This window comes from Aquarana catesbeiana, linkage group LG06, assembly GCF_042186555.1.
Source record: "Aquarana catesbeiana isolate 2022-GZ linkage group LG06, ASM4218655v1, whole genome shotgun sequence".
Classification (NCBI taxonomy): Eukaryota; Metazoa; Chordata; class Amphibia; order Anura; family Ranidae; genus Aquarana; species Aquarana catesbeiana.
This window is the reverse complement of record NC_133329.1, coordinates 46,578,313-46,604,962: the sequence shown is the minus strand read 5'-3', so window position 1 is coordinate 46,604,962 and position 26,650 is coordinate 46,578,313. Positions and strand designations below refer to the sequence as shown.

Below are 26,650 nucleotides of genomic sequence, written 5' to 3'. Positions count from 1 at the left end.
ACACTAAACAACAAAATGTGCACAGAATTTATGAAGTGGAAAGTGATGATCACTAAAACTGTTTTCATTGTAAAAGTGTGGACCCAATTGCAAATTAAGGAGAAGTATTCACCACCTTCTCAACTGCATGCAACAAACATGTCAAGTTGAAAATTGACACTGGTGCCAAATGCAATGTCATGTCCTTATCCACATTGCACAGCATTGACCCCAAAGCTGAAACTGATCAGTCAAATAAAGTAAACCTGATTATACCAGCAGGTTTACAAAGACAGCACGCCACACACCGAATTGGGACACCTCCAAGTAGGATACACCTACCTTGGGACACTTGGACATTTCTCCGTCTGTCACTGAGCCCATATTCCAGGCTCCAACGACAGCTTGTCCCATATTCCTCGTCCTCCATTTTTTGATGCCGTATATGCATTGCACTTTAAAAATTCGTTCATCAATATAGTTTGGCGCCCTTGCAATATTTGATTGGACTTTTGATTGGATTTGATTGGACTTATTCGCCTTTAGTGCTTCTTCAACATGGAATCATTCCAGTGGAATTAATATTTTTGTAAATACATCCAACTCTCAACCCATGATGAAGGTATCTGAATGTTGAATACTGGAAACGCGTTGGGCATCAGGGCATACAACCCCTTGGAGAGTACTTAGGATAATTTGTATTTGTGCATATTTTTTCATGTCTTCCATGTGATGCATTGTATGTATTCTTGTTATGTGTTAATGGCACATGTTTTTTATAGTATATATTATTAAAAGATATAATTTTTTATCATTGAGTTGGTGGTCTGTCAAAGTCCCATATAGGGGGTTACTCTTTCTTACTTAAATAGTAGGGATGGGACCACCATACTCCATACTTTACATGGTGGAAGTCTCTCTTTTTTCCGTGCAGGTTTAAAGTGGTTGTAAAGGGTTTACAACCACTTTAACTCTTCACCATATATCTGACAGACTGTCAGGAGAATTAGTAGACCAGACTGTGTGGACTGCACATAGATAAAGCAAAACTCATGTAAAGTGAATAATAATATTTATTAAGATAGATAATAAATAAGAAAATACAAACAGTGCACAACCAACCCAACAAACCCACCAACAACAATATATACAGCAAGGGGCAGTACCAGAATCACAGATGTCAGCCAGGCCAGGGTCATACACGGCAGGTCAGCAGGACAAGGGATATTCCAGAAGCGTAAATGTTAGCCAAGCCAAGGTCATACACAGGAAGATTAGTAAATGAGGGACAGGGAACCAACAGGACAGAGAGGGGATGGATCGGGCTGAAAGGTACAGGAACACAGAAGGGACCGGGTCAGGATAAGCTCAGGAACAAGGTCGGATGCAGGCTCAGGATCGGTAAACAGGCAAACAAGGTCAGGGCTCAAGGAGAGAGATACCAAGGCAAGCATGTGAGGGCTTGCCGGGTATTTATGGGACTGACAATAATTGTCTTCATGTAACACCTGAGCGCAGGGAGTGTTGTCTGCTCCATACTGCCAGGATCCATCCGCAGGTGGACGTCAGTACTGCGGCCAAAAGATGAAATAACACCAGCAGGGAAAGATTCCCCTGACAGTTCCAAACTGCCAGGAGACACCTGCTGGTGGACCCCAGTACTGCACGCCAAATGATATATCTTACAAGTGGACGGACCCTTTCCTGACAGTACCCCCCCTCAGTTTGAGCGGCCTCCGGACGCTCAAACTAGAAGTAATTGTCCAAAGTTAATGGCCTCACACTGAACAACAGATGAGGGCAAGTCAGACTCGGCATCGGGTACTTCAAACCAGACAGCGGGCACATCACAGCAGACAGCGGGCACATCACAGCAGACAGCGGGCTCCGGGTCGTCGAGCTGGGCAGCAGGCTCCGGGTCGTCGATCTGGGCAGCAGGCTCTGGAACATTAGGCCAAACAGCGAGCACTGTAAGGGCAGGCCGGATCACAGGCACCGGCTCAGCAAGCTGGGTAACGGGCCCCGGCCCAGTGGGCTGGGTAACGGGCCCCGGCTCAGCGAGCTGGACACCGGGCACTGGTTCGGCAAGCCGAATAACGGGTACTGGCTTAACAGTGACGGACTTCGGTTTAGCAGACTGGGTAACGGGCACCGGTTCAGCAGACTGGTTAACGGGCACCGATTCAACAGACTGGGTAACGGGCACCGGTTCAACAGACTGGGTAACGGGCACCGGTTCAACAGACTGGGTAACGGGCACCGAAACTTCAGGCTAAGACACGGGCACCGAAACTTCAGGCTGAGATACCAATATCACGACATCAGGCTGGAAGGCAGGCAATGAGACACCAGGCTGGAAGGCAGGTACCAGGATATCAGGCTGGAAGACGGGCACATCAGTCCGGAAAGCAGCTCATCAGGCTGAACAGCGGGCACATCAGGCTGAAAAGTGGGCACATCAGGCTGGAAAGTGGGCACATCAGGCTGGAAAGTGGGCACCGAGACATCAGACCGGGCAGCAGGTACTGGAACTTCAGGCTGGGCAGCAGACACAGGCACTGGCACATCAAGCAGAACAGCAGGTACTGGCACAACTGGCTGAACAACAGGTACATCGGACTGGACAGTAGTCACTGAAGCATCAGACTGGAACATGGGCACTGGGATGTCAGGCTGAGCAGCAGGCACTGGGACCTCAAACTGGGCAGCGGGCACAGGCATTGGCACAACAGGCTGAGTAGAAGACACTGGCACATCAGGCTGGGCAGCGGACAGGAACACATCAGGCTGGACAGCAGACAGAGGATCTTCAGACTGGGAAGTGGGCACATCAGACTGGAACATTGGCAGCAAAACTTTAGGCTGGAACATGGACTGTAAGGGGATGTTATACACAACATCCAATGTAGGTGATCAGATCGCTGGGCTGCACCAAGGAATCAGGGACAAACCAGTAAATAAAGTATGTTTATTATTAATGATAAAGATACACTTGAAAACAAGACAGCAAACCAAAAACAAGAAAATGGTGAAAACACAGCAACCCCCAAACCCACCTAACTATCTATCTAACTAATATAATGCAAGAGCAAGGAAACCAACATGAAATAAAAAATAAGGCATGGGCCAAAGCGACAAGGGAACAGAAACCAGGAATAATGAAGCAGACCAAGGAGCAGGGAACAGGAAACAGGGTTCAAGGTCAGGATACACAAACGGGGTTCAGGAACAAACAGGAAGCTCCTTGAGGAGGGAGGAGCCTGGTAATGGCTCTGTGCACGGCGTGAGGATCCTGAGAACCCTCTCCCTGCAGCTGAGAGGAATGATCGGCCTGATGAGAAGGTGTAGGTAGCTTCCCTCCCCGCCCCCCCTGCTCATCACTCACTGAGCTGTCTTGTGGAGTAAGCCAGAGGAAGTTTGTACCTGCGTCTGACTGCAACAAGCTGTAGTGAGCGTCCCTTTTTGTCCCAAATTCAACAACAACTAAAAGATAAGTACCGTATTTTTTTTTTTTTTTTTTGGCTTTTTTTCTATTGCAATTGTCTTGAAGTGAAAAGGCAAAGGAAAAGTAATGGAGCAAGAGAAAGGGAAAGGGAAAGAACATATTGAAATAAAACGAAATAAAATGGAATAAAAAGCGAAAGTAAATGAAGGCGAAAGAGCTGAAAAAGTAGAATCAAGTGAGCTAAGAAAAACAATAAAAACAGGGGGGGGAACAGGGGAGAAGGAGAAGGTGAATGAGAGACAAGCCAACGGAAGAGTCGTCTCCCAGCCCCCACCTGTTTGCTGCTGCTGCTGCAGTAGCTCCCTTTCTTGTGATCCTTTTTTTTTTTTTTGGTCTTTTTTTTGTTTTTGTTTTTTGCAAATGGTATTAACTATAGGCTCGATAGTATAAACTATAGAATAAGAAGAAATTTCATAGTAACAAAATGTGGAAGATATAAGCTCATACTGGAACTATACTGCTGAACATATAAATCATCTTGCTGAATACTTGAATTAGATTGCATTATACCGCTAAAACATTTGAATTATTTTTATGAGCACCTGGGCCCTCATGCACATGGGCTGTTGGGAGAACGTTGTGAAAACGCTAGTGTCTTTGCAGTGACTTTTTTTTTTTTTTTTTTTTTTACTTTTTTCAGCGTTTTTGCAATAGCGTCTTTGAGCGTTTTTGGAGCGTTTTTTTTTTGTTTTTGTTTTTTCCTCCTCTTTTGGCTCTTCTATTGCAATTGTCTTGAAGTGAACAAGCAGGGGAAAAGGCGAAAGAGCTGAAAAAGTAGAATCAAGTGAGCTAAGAAAAACAATAAAAACAGGGGGGGGGAACAGGGGAGAAGAGAAGGAGAAGGTGAAAGAAAGACAAGCCAACGGAAGAGTTGTCTCCCAGCCCCCACCTGCCTGCTGCTGCTGCTGCTGCTGCTGCAGTATCTCCCTTTCTTGTGAATTTTTTTTTTTTTTTTTTTTTTTTGCAAAGGGTACTAATTATAGGCTTGATAGTACAAACTATAGAATAAGAAGAAATTCCATAGTAACAAAATGTGGAACAAATAAGCTTATACTGGAACTATACTGCTGAATATATAAATCATCTTGCTGAATACTTGAATTAGATTGCATTATATCGCTAAAACATTTGAATTATTTTCCTGAGCACCTGGGCCCCCATGCACACGGGCTGCTGGAAAAGCGCTGTGAAGACGCCGGTGTCTTTGCAGTGACTTTTTTTTTTTTTTTTTTTTTTTTTTTAACTTTTTCCAGCTTTTTTTCAGCATTTTTGCAATAGCGTTTTTGAGCGTTTTTGAGCCTTTTTTTTTTTTTTTTTTTTTTTTTTTTTTTCCAGCTTAAGAACGCTTAAACAATTGAACAGCACTAAGGAATGCTTAATGTATTTAAGGTAGTAACATAACTTCTGGAAAACGGGGACCACTCATATCTCATTAATTTATTTCTATTATTGGATTGTGGGGAGGATGCCGGGTATGAGAACGGAATAAAAGAAATATTAGTAAAAATAAGTCAATTTAAAAAGGCTGGGAGATTTTTTCATCATTAAGAAATCCCAATCAAGGGGTATTCTGGAAGGCAGCTTTGAAGATCTTATAAATCCAGCCATAGAAACAAACATGAAGGGGAAAACAACAAGAAGTGCGGGAGCAATACCGAAATCACCTAGGACCAGCCTAGGCCCAAGTCCAGGCCCTATGAACAGGTATATACAGCAAGGAATCGGAGAAGGAGAGAAACAAGTGGGTTCAAAGGGCAGACAAATAGATACAAAAGAGAAGGACAACAAGGATAAAAAAGGCCAGTATAAAGTACAAACAGAAACCAGCCACCTCTCAGAACCCAGAATGGAGCCAGAAATGGGAGAGGAAGACAGAGGAAAGGAGGAAGGACAACAAGGGCCACAGTTGCCAACAAAACAGGATATGGAAAAAATGTTTGCGGCACTAGAGAATTCCCTAAAAGCAGAGATGTCAACACTCCATAAAGATATGGGATATATGTTAAACAGAGTGGAAGAAGTAGAGATCAAAGTAGACCTACATCAAAAAAACATAAAGGAACTAGAAGATGAAATAAAGAAATTAAAACGGGAACAACAGGAACAATCATATAAAATAGAAGAGCAAGAAAATAGAGATAAAAAGAAAAACTTGAGAATACGTGGGTTACCGGAAACAGAACAAGCAGAAAATCTAATAGAAAAAATGAACAATCTCTTCAACCAAATCTTGGGAAAGGAAACAACTAACACAATAGGAATAGAAAGTGTCTTTCGAGTAAAAAAACCTCAAAGGTTTGCAAGGGAAACACCTAGAGATGTAATCGTACGCTTTGAAAAATGGGAAGAAAAAAAACAGATCTGGATAAACCTAAAGAGGAAAACACAAATAGAGTTTGCGGGAGGTAAATTACAAATATTTCAAGACTTATCTCAAGAAACGTTGAAAAGACGACGGATACTAAAGCCATTATTAGAAATCCTCCGGGAGCAAGAAATTCAATACAACTGGGGTTTTCCAGCATGTCTAATAGCAAGGAAAAACGGACTTTTGCAACAAACTAGAAATCCCCTCCCCAGAACTGGAAAAATACGCAAATAGTCAGGAGCGAATAACGGCAAGAGATGACCTACAGTGGCAAGTAAATTCAAGGATCAGACATCAAGATGTGGACTCTCGAGGAAATTAATATCTGAGAAAATACCACACAACGGTGCAAGGGGCCTTAGAGTGGAAAGGGGGGGGGGGGCTGGGGTTGATGGGATGGGAAAAAAAGGAAAGTGAAAGGATTGGTAAAACACAACAAAAACGCAGGGAGAGGGAGACAGGGACTCACGGAGTGGACAGGGGGTCGCCCTATTAGTGCTTAGGCAGGGGGGTAATAGGGTGTCTTACAGAGCTCCGCCTCACAATAAATAGAGCAGAGGGGGCAGAGCGTGCCCCACAAAACAAAGTAAAATGCTCTCAGCTCTAGAGAATATGGGGGTAAAAAACCCATATCAGAAAAAAGGGAGGGAGGGGAGGGTGGGAGGAGGGAGGGGAGGGGGTGGGAGGGTGGGGAGGGAGAGGTCTGAGTCACATGAGTGGTTACATAGGCACACCTATTCTGAGACAAGAGATGAGGAGACCCCGTGCGTCCGCTGGGTGTCCCCTCCATCCGGTCTCCTAGGGGGACCGCGTGGGGGGGAGGGCCGGAGGACGGGCGGGGAAGAAAAGGCACAAGAATGGAAAATGTAAACAGCATAAAAATAATCTCTTACAATGTCCGAGGACTAAATTCCCCAGGGAAGAGAAACATCATCCTCCGAGAACTAGAAAAAAGTAAAGCAGAAATAATTTTCCTACAGGAGACGCATATAACCCAAAACTCAAGTGCCAAAATTTATTCAAGAAACATACCAACATGGTATCAAGGAGACTCGCCAATAAGAAGGGCCAAAGGAGTAGCCATCGGTATAGGGAAAAATGTACGTTTTCTAATAGATCAAAGGAAAATAGACCCGGAGGGTCGATATCTTTTTATTACAGGAACTATACATGGGGTAAAATATACATTGGCCAATGTCTACTGTCCTAATAAGAACCCTAAAAAATATTTGATAGATATAATTAAAATACTAATGGAATTCAAGCAAGGAAAATTAATACTAGCTGGAGACTTCAACTTCAGCATGGATAATAAAATGGACAGTACCTCAAGAGTAAGGGACAAAGAGGTAAATCAACTAAAGAAATTAAAAAGAACATTATATGAACAACAACTAATAGACCCTTGGAGAATTCAGCACCCCAGCACAAAGGACTACACATTCTACTCAACAGTACACAAAATTTACTCCAGATTGGATTACATCATGGTCGAACATAGAAACTTGGAAGAAATAGAAGAAACAAAAATAGGCATAATAACCGCCTCAGATCACAGCCCAGTAATCTTGAGAATGAAAATAAAAGGAGAAGTCCTTGAAAGGGGTCCATGGAGAATCAACGAAACTTTATTAGAAGACAGTGAGACCGAAATAAGCATCATAGAAGAAATTAAAAGATATTTTGAAGAAAACGATACACCAGAAGTATCGAAAGCAACAATATGGGAGGCGCATAAATCTGTTATTAGGGGCAAGTTAATAGCTATAGGGGCAAGAAAAAAACAGGAAAGGAAAACAAACATGCAACAAATAATTAAAGAAATTTATGAATTGGAACGAAAACACAAAAATCAAGTAAACAACAAAATCTTCGGCCTACTATCTCAAAAGAGAGAGCAATTAAAAGACTGGATGGAACAAGAAGAAAGGAAGGACTACAACAGAGTAGTACAAGAAAAATATAAATGGGCTAATAAACCAGGAAAATACCTAGCAAATCTGGTAAAAAAAAAGAAGTCTTTGAATTACATTGAGAAGATCAAAAATGAAAAAGGAGAAGTGGTAAATAAAACCACAGATATAGCGATAACATTTCAAAAATACTTCAGCTCCCTTTATGCAATAAAAGGACAGGAAAGTTGGAAAGAAGCGAATACAAGAACAAAGAAGATACAAGAATATTTAAAAAAAGCAAACTTACCAAAACTAAAAATAGACCAACTAGAAGAATTGGAAAAAAATATTACGCATGAAGAGGTAAAACTGGCATTAAAGGAAACTCCCGTAGGAAAAAGCCCAGGACCAGACGGGTTTACGGTCAAATACTATAAAAAATTTGAAGAACAGCTGACTCCAAAACTATTAGAATATATGAATTCCTTAGGGGAAGATGAAGAAATAAGAAGTGAATCGTTATTAGCTCATATTACAATACTACCAAAAGAAGGGAAAGACAAAGTTAACTGCTCAAGCTACAGGCCAATAGCCCTATTGAACGCTGATACGAAGCTGTACTCCAAGATCCTGGCCACTAGGATAAAAAAACTAATCCCACTGTGGATCAACCCGGACCAAACTGGTTTTGTCCCGGGGAGAGAGGGGCGGGACAACAGCCTAAAATCATTATTGATGTTGCACAAGAAGGTGCAGAATGAGACCCCAGTTCTATTCCTGTCATTGGATGCAGAAAAAGCATTTGACAGGGTAGACTGGGGTTTCATGATGGATACATTGCGGCACTTGGGTATTGGGACAAAAATGATGAAGTGGATAACAAATTTGTATAATGGCCCGACAGCAGTCGTAAAAGTGAACGGTAGACTCTCTCCAAAAATTAAGATGCAGAATGGAACACGGCAAGGCTGTCCACTGTCTCCACTATTATATGTATTGGCCTTAGAACCACTATTAGTAACACTCCGCAATAACAAAGAGGTAGAAGGAGCGAAACTAGGAGGAAAAGAGCATAAGATCGCTGCCTACGCGGACGACATCTTGATGTACGTATCCAACCCAAGAGTGTCACTCCCAAACATACTGAAAGAAATTAAAAAATACGGAGAACTGTCAAACTTCAAAATTAATCCAATAAAAACGGAAATATTAAACATAGGTCTAGAGGAAAAGGAAGTTCAGTTTTTACAAAAAGAATTCCCATTCACTTGGGTAAAAGAACTCAATTACCTTGGAATTAAAATAACTCCTAGAGTCGAAAAAATTTATCAGGCAAACTTTATTCCACTGATCAATGAGGTCAAAGAAGAAATGAAAAAGTTAAGAATACAGCCACTTTCATGGATTGGAAGAATAAATATGTTTAAGATGACGATATTACCTAAAATAAATTACAGATTACAGATGTTACCAGTAAAAATCCCGCAGAGCTTTTTTAAAATAATTAAAACAATCCTGCTAAAATACATATGGCTTAATAAAAAACCAAGAATTAAATACACGCTGATCACAAGGAAAAAGGAGCATGGGGGTCTTGCCGTCCCAGATATAAGTAGGTACTATAAAGCCATAGTTTTAACACGAATGTTAGAGTGGACAAATGAGAAAAATGAAAAAAAATGGGTGGAAATGGAAAACACAATAAGTGGAGCCACACTACATAAGAATATTTGGATTCCACGGAAATATAGAATATTGGACACCGACACGCACGAAATAACAAAAAATGTATTTAAAATTTGGGACACCATTCACTTAAAGAATGAATGGAAATATAATTCACCACTATTAGCACTCACAGGATCGAATCTCTTCACCCCTGGGAGGGAAATATTTGAAATCCAAGGAATAGGTAACCCACGACTGAAAGATATCACTAGAAATGGCAAAATAAGAACACGAGTAGAAATAGAGGAAAGGAATGGATGGAAGATGAATGAATGGAATTATATTCAAATAAGGCACCTAGTAAGCACAATACCACACCCACTGAGAGATGAAACAAAATTAACTGCACTGGAAAAGCTATGTAGCAATGAAACACCATTAAAAAACGGAACATCAAAAATTTATAGTATACTGACAGATTTGGAAGCACAAGAAAGACCAGAATATATAAATCAATGGGAAAAAGAAATGAATTTAAAAATAGATAACCAAAAAGTGGAAAAAATGATAGAAATGGGATATAATAAGGCCTGGGACATGAAGACCATAGAAATGAATTATAAACTAGTATCAAGATGGTATATGACCCCAGTAAGAATACACAGATTCCATCAAGATAGAACCTCCTTGTGTTGGAGAAAATGTGGCCAAATAGCAACGATCATACACATATGGTGGGAATGCCCAATAATAATGGAGTACTGGAAGGAAGTGTTAAACAACATAAAGGAAATAACTGGAGAAGAAATAGAACAAAATATTTGGACATGCCTCTTCCATATCTACAATAAACCTAAGAAACAATATAGAAAATCAATAATACCTAACCTCCTGAATGCGGCCAAGGCCTTAATTCCCAAGAATTGGCTAAAAAGTGGAAAACCAGACATTAGAAACTGGCTAAAGGAAATAGATTATCACTACAAAATGGAAGGAGGAGAGAAAGGGGATAATAGTAGATGGGAAAGTTGGAAAAACTACAAAGTCTCGGATATTTATTTAGATAGGATAAAAGAAAGAACAGGTGCAGAGCCAAGTGGATAAATAAATAACATAAAGGAACGGACCAGACACAGGGGAGGGGGAGGGGGGGTGGGGGGAAATAAGAGGAACTGAGAGAGAATAAGATAATAATAGGGTTTATAATTATAGAAGGCGGTTTGTTGCCGGTTTTTAAAAATATTTAAGAATATCCTAGAAGGGAAAAATAATAAAGATGTGACGGAAACAATCCACAATGATGTGAAAAAGGAGAAGAGATAAAGTTTGACACATAAAGTTGAAATAATGTCTCTCGGAAAATTTTCGCTGAAGTGGAAAAAAAAAAAAAAAGGAACAAACAGGAACAGGCTGGAACAAGAGCAGGTACTGGCAGGGACAAGGGCTTAGCAGAGGAATACTGAAGCACTGAGGTTAGTTCAGGGCGGGTTTATATAGTCCAGCAAAACCATGACAGGTGTGCTTGATGGCAAGTCTGCAGTCCAGGCAGGGAGACCCCCGCTGGTGGCCACTGGAATTACACACTTTTGGTGCTGAATGTAATAGTGCCGGAAAGGGAAATGGGGAAATTGGCGCTGCCCTATACAAGTAAATTTTCTAAAACTTTACAAGTACTGGATTAGTGTGTACTACATAAAAGGGGGTACTATTGTGAGTGACTCCCTCCTACATATGTGCTAAAATTTATAAATACGTGAAAAATAGTATATGGTTCTTAAAAGTGAACGTGCTGCTCCTCTGTGTAACTTAAATAGATATCAAGATGTGTAGGTTTAGTTAAAATGTGCTCCACCTCTAATACAACGATATCCCTCTACCGCTCTGCTCGTTCGTTCGTCTTTGACAACGTCTGACGAAACGCGTAAGGCGGAGTCACGCTCACACGTCATACCCGGAAGAGCCGGCTGGAACGCAAGGTGGGACGCACGCTTGGATTCGATTCCCGGTCCCATCTTTGCAGGCAGCGGCGGGAGTTTTTGTTTTAAAACGCTTTTGTTTTTAAACGCTTTTTGTTTTAAATGTTTTTATCTCTGAATAAATTGGACGTACTTCACCATACAAGCCCCCTGTTTGTTTTCTTCACGGGAGGAGTTTTTAACAGCACGGAGGTGGAAAATAGTGGCAACATCCAGATTCGATCAAGGGGAACCTTACCATCAGCACACAAGGAGGGATCCACGAACGAACGAGCAGAGCGGTAGAGGGATATCCCACAGAAGCAGGCATCCTGAGGCACCCACTCTCTTGCCTAATACCCCTTTGAGGGTGACGGAATCCGGTGAGTGGGGGAGCACGGGGGGGAGCACTTGGAGTCACCAGTCTCTATACGCACAGGAGTCACCTATTACCACCCCTTGGACAGCTGGGAATGCATGCTAATTGATCCAGACTTACCTAAACATTCTTTCTTCTACTAAGACTTTATTAAGGTTTTCCCTGGTTTGGCTTTTATCTCAGGGACTTTCATTGCCCACAGATGTACTTTTTACATGAACATTAATGTTTGGACTTATGCCTTGATGGTTTTGCTCATATGAATTTAGTCTTTATGTAATTTAGTAATATAAGTTTAATTGCACCATTGTTTCATTTTATGCACAGTGCACTTTTGGTTCCGCATTTACAAGGGATATAAGGAGACCCTTACATGGTTAATGCTTATCCCTATTTTTGTGGCAATAATACTATAGTAAGGCATTGGTGATATTTTTTGATACGTTGTATTAGAGGTGGAGCACATTTTAACTAAACCTACACATCTTGATATCTATTTAAGTTACACAGAGGAGCAGCACGTTCACTTTTAAGAACCATATACTATTTTTCACGTATTTATAAATTTTAGCACATATGTAGGGGGGAGTCACTCACAATAGTACCCCCTTTTATGTAGTACACACTAATCCAGTACTTGTAAAGTTTTAGAAAATTTACTTGTATAGGGCAGCGCCAATTTCCCCATTTCCCTTTCCAGTACATCCAATTAACTCCTGACTAGGAATTAATTAAGGGGAGGCAGCAGCCCTGTTAATATCCTAAGCGCAGACTCTCAATCTATTATTGAATGTAATAGTGCCACCAGCAGGAGAAACCGGAGATGACACCGTTCCTGACAGTTCCCCCTCCTAAAGGAGTGGCCTCCGGACACTCCATTCAGCCCTGGGTACGACAGTCCGAGTGGGTGCAGAAACACCTTAAAATGTTTCCCTACTGAGTCTGCGGACTTCTTCGCACTTCCAGAGTCTTTGAGTCCAGAGGCCAGAGTCTTTTAGTTCACTGGGGGGCGTGCCATCAGAGTCTGAAAATAGGACACGTACCCCACCACCCGGGTCAGGAAGTTTGGATCTGGAAATGAAAATTAGCAGGGTAACGGAAAAGAAACCATCGGAGGCAGACCACACAGGAGCATTACATTAAAGCCAGGCGACAGACAGGATTGACCCAGCGGCAAGATGGCCATCATTCAGGAACATTTTTAGCAGGCCCCATGTCATCAGGCTGAGCAGAAAGCAGAGGTACATCACGCTGGGCAGTGGCACATCTGCATCGAGCTGGGCAGCAGGCATGGGCACTTCAAGCTGGGCAGCAGCCATGGGCACTTCAAGCTGGGCAGTGGGCTCATCAAGCTGGAGAGCAGGCACCGAGACATCAGGCTGGAGGGCAGGCACTGGAACTTCAGACTGGGCAGTAGGCACATCAGGCAGAACAGCAGGTGCTGTCTGCTACTGTCACGTACCTGGTGATGGAGCCTGATATGCAGAGGACGGCCTCTCTTACAACTCTGACTTGGAGCCCCTGATAGAGCTGACAGGAAGCACCGAGATGCAGAGTTGCACGAGTGCCTGGTGGGATCACTGAACCTGGAGCTGGATCGGAGCACTTGGCCGGGCTGTAGAGGTGTCTGTGGGAATCCCAGAGCAGTGGTAGGCAGGTAGCTGGAGTGAATAGACAACCGGTCCCCACAGGCAGAAGTGCAGGTGCAGCAGAAGGGATGGTGGCACCCTCGAGGCTGAAGAGAAGGCAGGTACAGGCAGGCCGGGTCATACACAAACGGGCAAGTCAGGAACAGAGGCTGAAGCGGAAGCGGAATCAGATTACAGGCCGGGTCGTCAGCAGACTGGCAGCGAAGTGGCAGAAGGAGCAGGCAGATGCAGAGTAGAGGACAAGCCGGGGTCGGATGCAGGCAGGAAACAGGAACGTCAGGAAGCAAGCCGGGTCACAACAGGAACGGAAGTCAGGTAGGTAATTGCAGGATACACAGGGAACGCTGTAGGTAGTGAATGCAGCTGGTAGAAGCGAAGAGTGAAAGGATGGCAAAACAGAGGGAGTAGGTTTTGAAGGGAGATTTAGTGGAGATGATGGAGGCAGTTGAGAAGCAGCAGGGGAGTTAAAGGCAGGGTAGGTGCAACAGGAGGAAACCGGGTACTGGTATTTCATTGGTAGAGAAGTATATTCGGAGCTAACAGAAGCTGAATGCAACAGACTTGACCAGGCCTGTATTAATGATTGCACTGAATCAGGTTTGCACTTGGCTTGTCTGACCAGAGACTGCACTGATTCAATGCATTTTGCAAGCACCTGCTGAGGACAAGCTGAATATTGTTAAAAAAAAATGCTGAGTCATCCTCCAACAGCCAAACTAAAGATTCTACCTGAGCTGCACTAAAAGGGGGTGTATAGTCATCACCTCCCTCAGCGACATCAGACAGGGCCAACTCAGTACAGATCCAAATTAATGGTTGCACATCTTCAAACAAAAAACTGCCTTGCTCAATAAAAACATGAGCTAGGTGGATGCCTTCTAACAACTGTTCCCTAGTGTATTCAGCCAATGTCTGATAGCAAAGGTCTCTGTCATCAGTTGCCAGGAGCGATAAATACAAAATACTTTCAAAGTCCATCTTTCAACAATAGCTGGGACTCAGGCCCCAATTCCCAGGTGCAACCGATCTGATTGTATGGCTTCAGAATTCTGTCAGGGGATGTTATACACAACATCCAATGCAGGTGATCAGATCGCTGGGCTGCACCAAGGAATCGGGGACAAACCAGTAAATAAAGTATGTTTATTATTAATGATAAAGACACACGTGAAAACAAGACAGCAAACCAAAAACAAGAAAATGGTGAAAACACAGCAACCCCCAAACCCACCTAACTATCTATCTAACTAATATAATACAAGAGCAAACCAACATGAAATAAAAAATAAGGCATGGGCCAAAGCGACAAGGGAACAGAAACCAGGAATAATGAAGCAGACCAAGGAGCAGGGAACAGGAAACAGGGTTCAAGGTCAGGATACACAAACGGGGTTCAGGAACAAACAGGAACAGGCTGGAACAAGAGCTGGAACAAGAGCAGGTACTGGCAGGGACAAGGGCTTAGCAGAGGAATACTGAAGCACTGAGGTTAGTTCAGGACGGGTTTATATAGTCCAGCAAAACCATGACAGGTGTGCTTGATGGCAAGTCTGCAGTCCAGGCAGGGAGACCCCCGCTGGTGGCCACTGGAATTACACCCTTTTGGTGCTGAATGTAATAGTGCCACCAGCAGGAGAAACCGGAGATGACACCGTTCCTGACATGGACACAAGGTCATCAGACTTGTCAGCAGGCACTGAGACGTCAGACTGGGTAGCGGGCACTGGGACGTCAGACTGGGTAGCAGGCACAGGGACGTAAGACTGGGTAGCAGGCACAGGGACGTCAGACTGGGTAGCAGGCACTGGGACGTCAGACTGGGTAGCAGGCACTGGGACGTCAGACTGGGTAGCAGGCACTGGGAAGTCAGACTGGGTAGCAGTCACTGGGACGTCAGACTGGGTAGCAGGCACTGGGACGTCAGACAGGGTAGCAGGCACGGGGACGTCAGACTGGGTAGCAGGCACGGGGACATCAGACTTAGGTGGGTCATCAGGCTCAACTGGCGTGAAGGTAGACTGGGGCAGGTTGGTCAGTGTGGAGGTAGACTGGGTTAGTCACTGTTGTTTTGTAGGTAACTGCAGGGCTGTAAGAAAAAGATGTAACTGGGTAAAAGGAAGACCAGGGAGTAGTGGCTGGAGGAGGGTTTTGTGGAATTGTTACAGGTGGAAGAGAAGAGGCAGGTGGATTGAAAGCAGGATAGGTGCAGTGAGTAGAGACTGGGTAATAGTACTTGGTGGGAAGCTGTGTATACTGGACTGTAGCTGAGGTTGCCATGGGTGACGGGGAGATAGATTTTTGGGAAGGCAGATGCCTGTAGCACAGGTTGAACAACAGTTGGTTCACATACAGCCTGTTTAATCTGAGATTGTACTGAACAAATACAATCAGATAACACCTGCTGGGAACAAGAGGAAAAATGTTCATCGAACAAAAACAGATCATCCTCTAACAGCCATACCAGGGATTCAACTTGGCCACAATTGAAGGGGGGAGAGAAGTCATCACTTCCTTCGGGCAAACATGATAGGGCTGGCTTTGCACATAACTGAATTAAAGGCTGCACATCCTCAAATAACATATGACCCTGATCTACTAGGAAATGAGCCGATCGGATTGTTTCCAGCAGCTGGTCACTGGACCGATCTTTTAATGTCTGGCGACAATATTCACTATCCTCTGCCGCCAGCAGAGAGTAATAGACAATTTCATTGAAATCCATCTTTAGCGAGCCAAGCAAACCAGGAGGATTCCTCAATGCAGCCATGTCTGGTCTGGGATGGCCTTGGTATACTGTCAGGAGAATTAGTAGACCAGACTGTGTGGACTGCACAGAGATAACCCAAAATGTATGTAAAGTGAATAATGATATTTATTAAGGAAGAAGATAAATAAGAAAATACAAACAATGCACAACCAACCCAACAAACCCACCAACAACAACAATATATACAGCAAGGGGCAGTACCAGAATCACAGATGTCAGCCAGGCCAGGGTCATACACGGCAGGTCAGTAGGACAAGGGATATTCCAGAAGCGTAAACGTTGACCAAGCCAAGGTCATACACAGGAAGATAAGTAAATGAGGGACAGGGAACCAACAGGACAGAGGGGATGGATCGGGCTGAAGGGTACAGGAACACAGAAGGGACCGGGTCAGGATAAGCTCGGGAACAAGGTCGGATGCAGGCTCAGGATTGGTAAACAGGCAAACAAGGTCAGGGCTCAAGGAGAGAGATACCAAGGCAAGCATGTGAGGGCTTGCCGGGTATTTATGGGACTGACAATAATTGTCTTCATGTAACACCTGAGCGCAGGGAGTGTTGTCTGCTCCATACTGCCAGGATCCATCCGCAGGTGGACGTCAGTACTGTGGCCAAAAGATGAAATAACACCAGCAGGGAAAGATTCCCCTGACAGTTCCAAACTGCCAGGAGACACCTGCTGGTGGACCCCAGTACTGCACGCCAAATGATATATCTTACCAGCGGACGGACCCTTTCCTGACACAGACCATGGTCTATCACAGCAGCTGACTTATTTAAGTGGTTAAACAAGGATTACTTAGTCTTAGTAGATTCGTACTCTGGCTGGTGGGAATTTGATGTCCTCCCAAACACTTCCAGTAACACAGTGATCAGGACATTAAAGCGAATATTTTCTACACATGGAATTCCCTATTAATTGATGACTGACAATGCAAAATCATTTTCAAGTAGAGAAATCAAGAACTTTGCTCACCAATGGGATTTTCAGCATGTCACTAGCTGTCCCAATCACCCTAGATGCAATGGTCTTGCAGAGAGTAGTATAAGGTCGGCCAAGCATCTCCTAAAAAAATGTGCACATGATGGTTCTGACGTTTATGGAGCCCTACTCAACCTCTGCAACACACCTAGGGATGGCATGCCTTCTCTGGCACAACGTTTACTATCACGATGAATCAGGACTCTGATTCCTATGGTCCGATCCCAGCTCCTGCTAAGAATTGAGACTGATGTTCAGGCTGCTTTTATTTATATTTAGGCACAAAGGAAAGATAAGCCATGACAAATCAGCCAGACACCTTTCTCCTCTGGAGCCTGGGCAGGTGGTAAGGATGGAGACAACCCATGGGTTTGACAAACTGGCCACGGTTCATGGAAAGGTCTGACAACCAAACAGCTATGTTGTCCATTCTGATGGTAGGACCTATGTAAGAAACCGCTGTCACCTCCTACAGGTACCTGAATCATACTGTACTGCCACTGCCCATGTGCCTATGATCACTTCAGCAATCTGCTGCTGTGCCAACTAACACTTCCAACAACGGATGTAACACACAACCACAAAATTATGATGGTGACAGGCAAGAGGTTTCAGACTCGCAAGCCCCACAAGTTGTTACTTGATCTGGAAGAGCGTGTAAACCCAATCCAAAGTTACAAGACTTTATCACACACTGACTCTTACCCAGTGTTTTGTTTTATATTTTAGTTTGTTATTGTTCCTTGCTATGCTGCACTCCTTGTTGGTTCTATATTACACTTCTTTTATATATGCATATCTTTTTTTTAAAAGGGGAAAGATGTAGAATATATATGTGTGAGGACCTGGGGGTGGAAACAGGAAGTAGGAAGTTATGAAGTGAAATTAAGAAAAGGTACACAGACTGTTCACTGCAAGGAATAAACACGTTCTCTACAAGATTCATCTGATTATTCATCATTGTTTCCACAAAATCTACAGTCTCCATATAGCTGGTGGTGATGATGCAAGATCTGTTGTCTCCACCCCTGCTCCTCCTGAATGCCCTCTTCTGCTAAATTGTCCTTTGAACCACCAGTACCCCCTAAGCATTCAAGGGGCTATTCAACCAGTCAGGCTAAAAGATGCCATGCAGTGCTTCAGCTGGTCTGTCTAGGGGACAGGAGCCACACCGGAGCAGAGATTCTTTCAGTTCTGCAGAAGCAGGCCCAGAGGTAGTTAACACCATGGTAGCTTGAACCAGGAATGGTGGTGTGTGATAATGGAACTAACTTTCTGTCCGCCATACGACAGGGAGAAATGACATATGTACCATGCCTGGCACATGTCCTCAAGTTGGTGCTGCAGCATTTCTTAAACAGATACCCAGGGTTGCAAGATCTTCTAAGGCAGACGAGAACAGTCTGTAGTCATTTCAGGTAGTCATACACAACCAGTGTTCCGTTGGCTTAAATTCAGTGGGAATTCCACCTGCCTGTAAACTGCCTGATTTGTGACAACCCCACAAGGTGGAACTTAACTTTGGCAATGCTGCATTGGTTTCACATGCAACAGAGGGCCATCAACAAGTACCTGTGTGAGTATGGCACAAGGACAGGCTCGGGAGAGCTCAGCTTTTTTCCCCCACACCAATGGCTGCTAATAAAGGATGCATATACTGTACTGTCACAATTTGAGGAGGCGACAAGGATAGTGAGGTGTGACAATGCATGCATCAGTGACACTATCCCTTTTGTATTCCTGCTGGAGCATATTCTGCATGGCATTATTGACAGGGCACTTGAGGCAGAGCAGCGGGAGGAAGAGGAGGACTTCTATTCCTCTCAAGGTCCACTTTCTACCACAGAACAAACAATAGGAGGAGGATCATGGCAGTTGTTGAGGCATTGAAGCAGAGAATGGCATACGTCAAAGACATGCTTTTCAGTCCCCAGAAGTCTTGGATGTAGTACGTGTCTCATGCCTCCACAAACTTGTGGTGCATGGGCTCCCTTATTCTTCAAAGCTTGCGAAAGGACCTGAGAAGGAAGGATGATTATTGCTTGAAAACCCTTTTTGACCACGGTTAAGGGGAAAGTCTCAGAACTCATCCTCCCCTCGCAGAGGGAGCACAGGATAAACTAGCTTGAGGACACCTTAAAGAGGAGTTTATGTAAAACCTTTAAATATGCTGGTAGGTTACAGTCTAATGGAAAAAGTGATGCATTTAAAAAAATTTTAGTCCTCAGCGCCAAGGGCTGTCAGCTCAAGATCCCATCAGCAGGATTTGTATGATATGGTGAAAAAGTATCTAGGGGCGAAAACAGATATGGAGCTTTCCAATAGATAATCCACTGGGTCATGAGAACAGACCACTGGCCAGAACTTGCCCAGTATGCAATTGAGCTACTGGGCTGCATCCAGCGTGCTTTTCGAATGGGCATTCAGTGCTGCCCGAGGTTTTGTGACAGAAAAAAGAGCATATCTGTCCACAGACTCCATTGACTGGCTGACGTTTCACAAAATGAATCAGTCCTGGATTAGCAGCAGCTAGCAAGCTAATGTTGCTAATTAAATTTGTTGGGAATCTAGAATCTCTGCAAGACTGCCTAGCTTTGTGTGTGTTTATTTTCTCTTTAAGTAGATTTTTGGTATAAGTTTTATGGGCACAATTAACACCCAGGACCAAATGTTTCCGCACCTGTTTGACATCATTTTTAAGAGCCAAGTCCAATCTTGTGTGTGCCAAGGATCCACACTTGTTACTTCTATCCAAAATTTTCACAAGAGACACACAAGACTTTATTTAAAAAAAAATGTTAATCCTGGCCTGAGTGTACTATAGTTTGGCTTCTTCACATAGGGCTTGCTCACTGTGGTGCAAAAATTTGTAATTTCCATCCAAAGTCTACCAAAGAAACACCAGAATTTATCCAAAAAATCTTTAATCTTGACTTTAGACTGGCTCCCCAAGCCGTTGCTTACATAATAAAGAAAGCTTGCAGGGAAAATCAAATTAAATGTCATTTTTTTTCCTTTTATATATGTCAGTTTTGCTGCAGCAGGTTCTATATACGATGCAGATGCACCACTTTACGGGCAGACTAAGGGGACCCCCAAGCACTTTAACGGAAATCTTCACTTTTATTTAATTTAAGCATCATTAAAATCACTGCTCCTTTAAAAATCATCTTTTTTAAAGTTTGTTTTGCATTGATACAGTACGCTCTCAAATGCAGAATTTTTTTTGGTGTTTATACAAAAGCTGAGGAAGCCCAGCCAGTTAAAATTGTCCCTATATATAGCCACTAGCAATATTGCTAGTTCTCCTGGTAGGAATGGCTCCCCACGCCCACAATACGCCACCCCCCCCCCCCTTCCCGGGAGAACATAATTCACCCATCAACTTGTGGCTGCAGAAAAGAAAACTGCACCATCTATGGCCGGATTAAACTTTTACTAAAAGGAAACAGAAAAATGTAAAGGGTCCTAGGTTATAAAAAGCATATACTGTATGTTGGTCTGGACACAAATTATGCTAAAATTATTCCATTCACCAGAAATGCTGACAGTTTGATTTTTGACACGTTAATCTTCTTTGTATTGATATGGTTTATTCAGAATATGAGACGTTTTCTATGTTATAAAATAAATATCTGAGTGCAACATTTTGCTGTCTCGATGTGCAGTAGTGTGCAAAAGTTTTAGGTAAGTGTGAAAAAGTAATGTAAATGCTTTCAAAATTTATATTTTACTTATTTTTAATTTATTTTTATCAATTTTAAAAATGCAGGATGAGCAAATAGAATATTTGAATACCATTTGGCTTCAAAACAGCATCAATTATTTTAGGTACACTTACACACAGTTTTTGAAGGAAATCAGCAATATGTTTAAATTTCAAAATTTGTTTTTGAATTTTGAATTTGTTTCAAATTCAATTCAAGTTCAAACAAAATTTTATTTTGTTATAATTTTATTTGGATTTGTTTAACCACCTCAATACAGGGCACTTTCATCCCCTTCCTGCTCAGGTCATTTTTCAGCTTTCAGCGCTGTCACACTTTGAAAGACAATTGCGCGGTCATGCTACACTGTAATCATGTGACATTTTTATCATTTTCCTCACACAAATTTAGCTTTCTTTTAATGGTATTAAATCACTTCTAGGTTTTTTATTTTTCCTAAATTTGTTTTAAAAAAGACTGAAAATTTTGAAATAAAAGTTTTTCTTAGTTTCTGTCAGTAACTTTTGTAAATAAGTAATTTTTCTCCTTCACTGATGGCCTCTGATGAGGCGGCACTGATGATCACTGATAGGCTGCACTGATGGGCACTGATGAGGTGGCACTTATGGGCACTGATGAGGCTGCACTTACGGGCACTGATTAGGTGGCACTGATGAGGAGGCACGAATATGCCACATTTATGGGCACTGATAGGTGGCACTGATGGGCACTGATGGGCATTGATGGGTGGCATTGGTGGGCAGAAGTGATGGGCATTGATGGGCAGCACTGATGGCATCACTAATGACCACTGATTGCTGGCACTTGAAGGTGGCACAGTGGTTTAGTGGTTAGCACTCTCACCTAGCAGCAATAGGGTCGCTGGTTCAAATCCTGACCATGACACCATCTTCCTGGAGTTTGCATGTTCTCCCTGTGCCTGCGTGGGTTTCCTCCGGGTACTCCGGTTTCCTCCTACACTCCAAACACATACTGGTAGGTTAATCAGATCCTGTCTATAAATTGGCCCTAGTATGTATATATGTGTATGTGTTTGTAAGCGCGTCGGGACCCTGCAGGTTAAAGGACTGTGCTATATCAAGATGCAACTCAACTGGTGGGCACTTTTTGCTGGCACTGTGGGGGCTTTATTGTAATCAGGGCACTGATGATCAGTGCCCTGATTACATTCCTAGATGTCCTCTTCGAGGAGATGCCGCTGATCGGCTCAACTCTCCTCATACTCTGTCGGTGTGAGGCGAGGAGCGCCAATTACCGGCATCTCCTTGTTTACATTTGACTAGCCGTGATATGATGTCCACCCAGAAATAGAACCGCCCCACCATCATTTGGCGGTGGGCGGGCGGCAAGTGGTTAAATTTGTTCTTATTGTGATTCCGAAATTCGCATACAGGACAAGAGAAGTGGTACTGTGCATACATACAGTATATAATAAGAACAAACGCTGAAAATTACACCCAGCATACAGGACAAGAGAAGTAGTACTGTGCAGAGTCCATACATAGAGAATAAGAACAGATACTGAGAATTACACCCATCATACAGGACAAGAGAAGTGGTACTGTGCAGAGTCCATACATAGAGAATAAGAACAGATACTGAGAATTACACCCGAAATACAGGACAAGAGAAGTAGTACTGTGCAGAGGGTGTGGCTGCTTGTGGAGCAGCTGAAGTCTGTGTGGTGCTGAGCTCCTCTGATGTCTGGTACAAGCCCAGGGTTGGGCTCCCCTGGGCGGGGATCTCTCTCAGGAGAGTCCCAGGCTTTTCGGCCTACACAAGGACTGTCAGGTGAAGCTGTGGTTGGTGGTGAAGCCGGAGAACAGAGCTCTGGGAATGGGAAGCAATCTGCAGAGACTGTAAGTAGACATGGAAATGTTTGTATGAAAAGTACCGATAATACTGATAAGAGGAAGTCTGGTGATGTTATTCAGCAAAAGAGTTCTCAGTCCAGCCAGCTATTGCAGGCCCAGCAGGCCCAGCACAGTCCAGCTCAGTCTACTCAGAGACATGTTATTATCGCTCAGCACAGTCCAAACACTGGAAGTGCAACTCAAAGAACCCCGCAGAGTGGGGCTCATTCAGTCCAGGAACATACTAATACCACCCAGTACAGTCCAAGTTCTGGAAGCGTGATCCAATCCAGCCAGCCATTGCAAGCCCAGCACAGTGCAGCTCAGTCTGTTCAGAGACATGTTATTATCGCTCAGCACAGTCCAAACTCTGGAAGTGCAACTCAATCCAGCCAGTCATTACAGTCATTGCAAACCCCTCAGAACGGGGCTCATTCAGTCCAGGAACATACTAATACCACCCAGTACAGTCCAAGTTCTGGAAGTGTGATCCAATCCAGCCAGCCATTACAACCACAGCAAGCTCAGCAGAGTGCAGCTCATAGAGCTCAGAGTGGAGTAGAGACATCGGTTTCTCCCAGTACTCCTCGCAAATACACCAGAACTTCCTTAGAACAGAAAACCATTAAAGAGAACTTACAACAGTGTGTAATGGTGAGCAGCGGCCAGGGACGTTCATCGCGTTCTAAGTTGCAGCAGAATAAAGAGGAGGGTGGTAATAATTTTCCACAATCTGCCCCAGTGAAACCATCTACACCCAGCAGAGACCCTCAGACCAGCACTGGTAATAGGAAGGTGGATCAGGATTTCAAGCGTCCTGCAGCCGCGAAGCAGAAAGTGTTAAAGTCTGAGCCTGCGCTGCACCTGGCTGACAAGATTCCTTTCCTTGTAAAAAGAATGGCGTCCCTGAGAAAAACCAAGACTAGGATCCAGAAGCAGATTGACTGTGTGTATAGACTTAAAGCTGCCAACCCCAAGAAGGAAATTTTATATGACAGCAAACTAAACTCCCTGGGCATTGAACTGGCCTGTGTGTCAAAGGACATTGATGCTGTTCTGGAAGAACTGGGACCAGTGGCGGAGGTGTACCACAATCGTGATCGATTTGAGGCGGGATTGAGTGGAAGGATTGAGTCTTCTACAAAGTCAGACTCTGGGGATTCGGTCCAACGCACGCAGCCACCACATGTGTCTCCTGAAGGGAAGACTGTGCAGCCTCTGGGTGACAGTGAGGTTGGAGTAGATCCTCCTGCTGGACTTCCAGCTCTGGAGGGTAGTGGGAACATCAGTATAACCCAGCAGACATTCACAGTACAGGAGACTCAGAGGAGTGACATGGTGGACTTCCAGCTCATGGATTGTGAGAACAGTGCTGCTGCCACTAGTACTCCTGGGGTGACTGGTGTTCATGGTGGGAGCCATGCTGGGGTGACTGGTCTTCATGGTGGGAGCCATGCTGGGGTGACTGGTCTTCATGGTGGGAGCCATGCTGGGGTGACTGGTCTTCATGGTGGGAGCCATGCTGGGGGGACTGGCGTTCATGGGGGGAGTAACACTGGGGTAACTAGTAATGATGCTGCTAGTAATGATGATATGAGGTGCAGTGATGATGTCACTAATATTGATGTGGTGAATAATTCTGATGTTATCAATGCTGGTATATCTGAATGGGGTCATCAGCAGTCTGAGGGCTCTGAGAATGTAGCGATGGAGGAGTCAGTTCAGAATAACCCTCAAGACTTACCCCCCTTTGGTGGATCCACCACCTGCTCCGTAAGGGAATGCTGGTCCATCTTGTCATGTCCCTCCTCAGAATGCCTGGAGCCGTGGGGCCCCTTCTTTTTCCACCAGTAACAATTATACTGGTCAGGCCTTTAAGAGAAGGAATGTGGTGAGATTGAAGCATAGGGGTTCCAGAGAGGAGCTCCCTGATAGGAGGTTTGTAGTAAGGGAGTTGCTGTGTCATCAGATGGGGTTTGCTCCTGCAGACATACTGGCAGTCATCAATCTCCCTGACAGACAAGGTTATGATGTCAGCTTTAAGCTCATGTCTGACTTAGACAGGTTCTGGGCCAGTTTCAGTGGTTTGCGGGACAAAGAGGGTTGGAGGAATTTCATCTTTATTCCCATCTCCAAACCTGACACAGCAAATGTTACCATCATGTTCTGGAATGAGTCTGTGCCCCCCCAGGATGTTGTCATCTGGCTTAGAAGACATTGTGAAATGGTTTCTGAGTTGACAAAAACTAAAGACAGTGATGGGATCTGGACGGGTGGTTGGAGGGTTCTTGTTAAGTTGAGGCAAAGTAACAATGTTACCCATCACCTACCAAACTCTTTTTTCATTGGGCGGGAGAGAGGAGTTTGCTTCTATGCAGGTCAGCCCAGGTTATGTTATAAATGTGATAAATCTGGCCATGTGGCGAATGTTTGTACGATCCTGAAGTGTAATCTTTGTGGGGAGGTTGGCCACATCAGTTCTACCTGTGAGAAGGTTAAGTGCAATCTATGTGGTGGGCTTGGCCATTTCCACAGGGATTGCCCGGAGGCCTTCCATAATAAAGATGGAGAATCTGCAGACAATGAATTGTTGGCTGAGGCAGAACAACTAGATGAGGAAGCCTTAATGAATGGAGCTGTATTGACTAGGGAAGAGGTGGTCCTGGAGGTCCAGGGCAGACGGACAGTCCGCCCTGGACCTCCGGGCGCTACTCCCGGGCGGACGGACAGTGTTCAGCGGGCTGAGGAGCAGCCGACCCCACACTCCTCTTCTGTTCCAGTTCCTGTCTCTGTGAAGATCACTGGTCAGAAGAGGAGGAATAGGAAAAAAGATAAGTCTACCCGTAAACCCGAAAGTGACTGGACATTAGTGCAGAGGCCAGCTAAAAAAGTGAAAGGGGCACCAGAAGTGGGTACGGCACTTTCCACCAATAGGTATGAAGCGTTATCAGATTCGGATGCCGACTCCTATTCTCTGGAGGCCCAGGAACTGGAGCAGGAATTAAAAAGAGTGGGAAAAGAGAATGTGATTGGCTCAGAGGATGACCCGCCCACTAAGAGGCGTCCGCCCCCTGATCCTGGATCCGCAGAATCTGATATGGAAACTGGTAGTGGGCAGAGTGACTCCGATTCTGACTTATAATGGAATGTTGGAGAAGTATAGATTTATGGAAAGGAGTCTTATTGTGACATTTATTCCTATTGATGCCCTTTAACTGCTAAGTTTTTGACGTAAACAACATGTCAGTAATTGTTGTATTTCTGTTATTTTCAGTCAGTTAGTTTGTTATTATGTATCTTGTTTGTTTTTTACAAATAAAAATCTCCATACATAGAGAATAAGAACAGATACTGAGAATTACATTCGACATACAGGACAAGAGAAGTAGTACTGTGCAGAGGGTGTGGCTGCTTGTGGAGCAGCTGACGTCTGTGTGGTGCTGAGCTCCTCTGATGTCTGGTACAAGCCCAGGGTTGGGCTCCCCTGGGTGGGGATCTCTCTCAGGAGAGTCCCAGGCTTTCCTGCCTACACAAGGACTGTCAGGTGAAGCTGTGGTTGGTGGTGAAGCCGGAGGACAGAGTTCTGGGAATGGGAAGACACTTGCAGAGACTGTAAGTAGACGTGGAAATGTTTGTATGAAAAGTACCGATAATACTGATAAGAGGAAGTCTGGTGATGTTATTCAGCAAAAGAGTTCTCAGTCCAGCCAGCTATTGCAGGCCCAGCAAGCCCAGCACAGTGCAGCTCAGTCTGTTCAGAGACATGTTATTATCGCTCAGCACAGTCCAAACTCTGGAAGTGCAACTCAAAGAACCCCTCAGAGTGGGGCTCATTCAGTCCAGGAACATACTAATACCACCCAGTACAGTCCAAGTTTTGTAAGCATGATCCAATCCAGCCAGCCATTGCAAGCCCAGCACAG

The 26,650-nt window shown here is 44.1% G+C and overlaps 1 protein-coding gene across 6 annotated transcripts in view; it reads left to right on the top strand.

Moving 5' to 3' along the window:
* The window catches only part of LOC141148368 (uncharacterized), a 442,230-nt gene that overhangs the window by 355,049 nt on the left and 60,531 nt on the right, over positions 1 to 26,650 (top strand). The window lies entirely within an intron of this gene.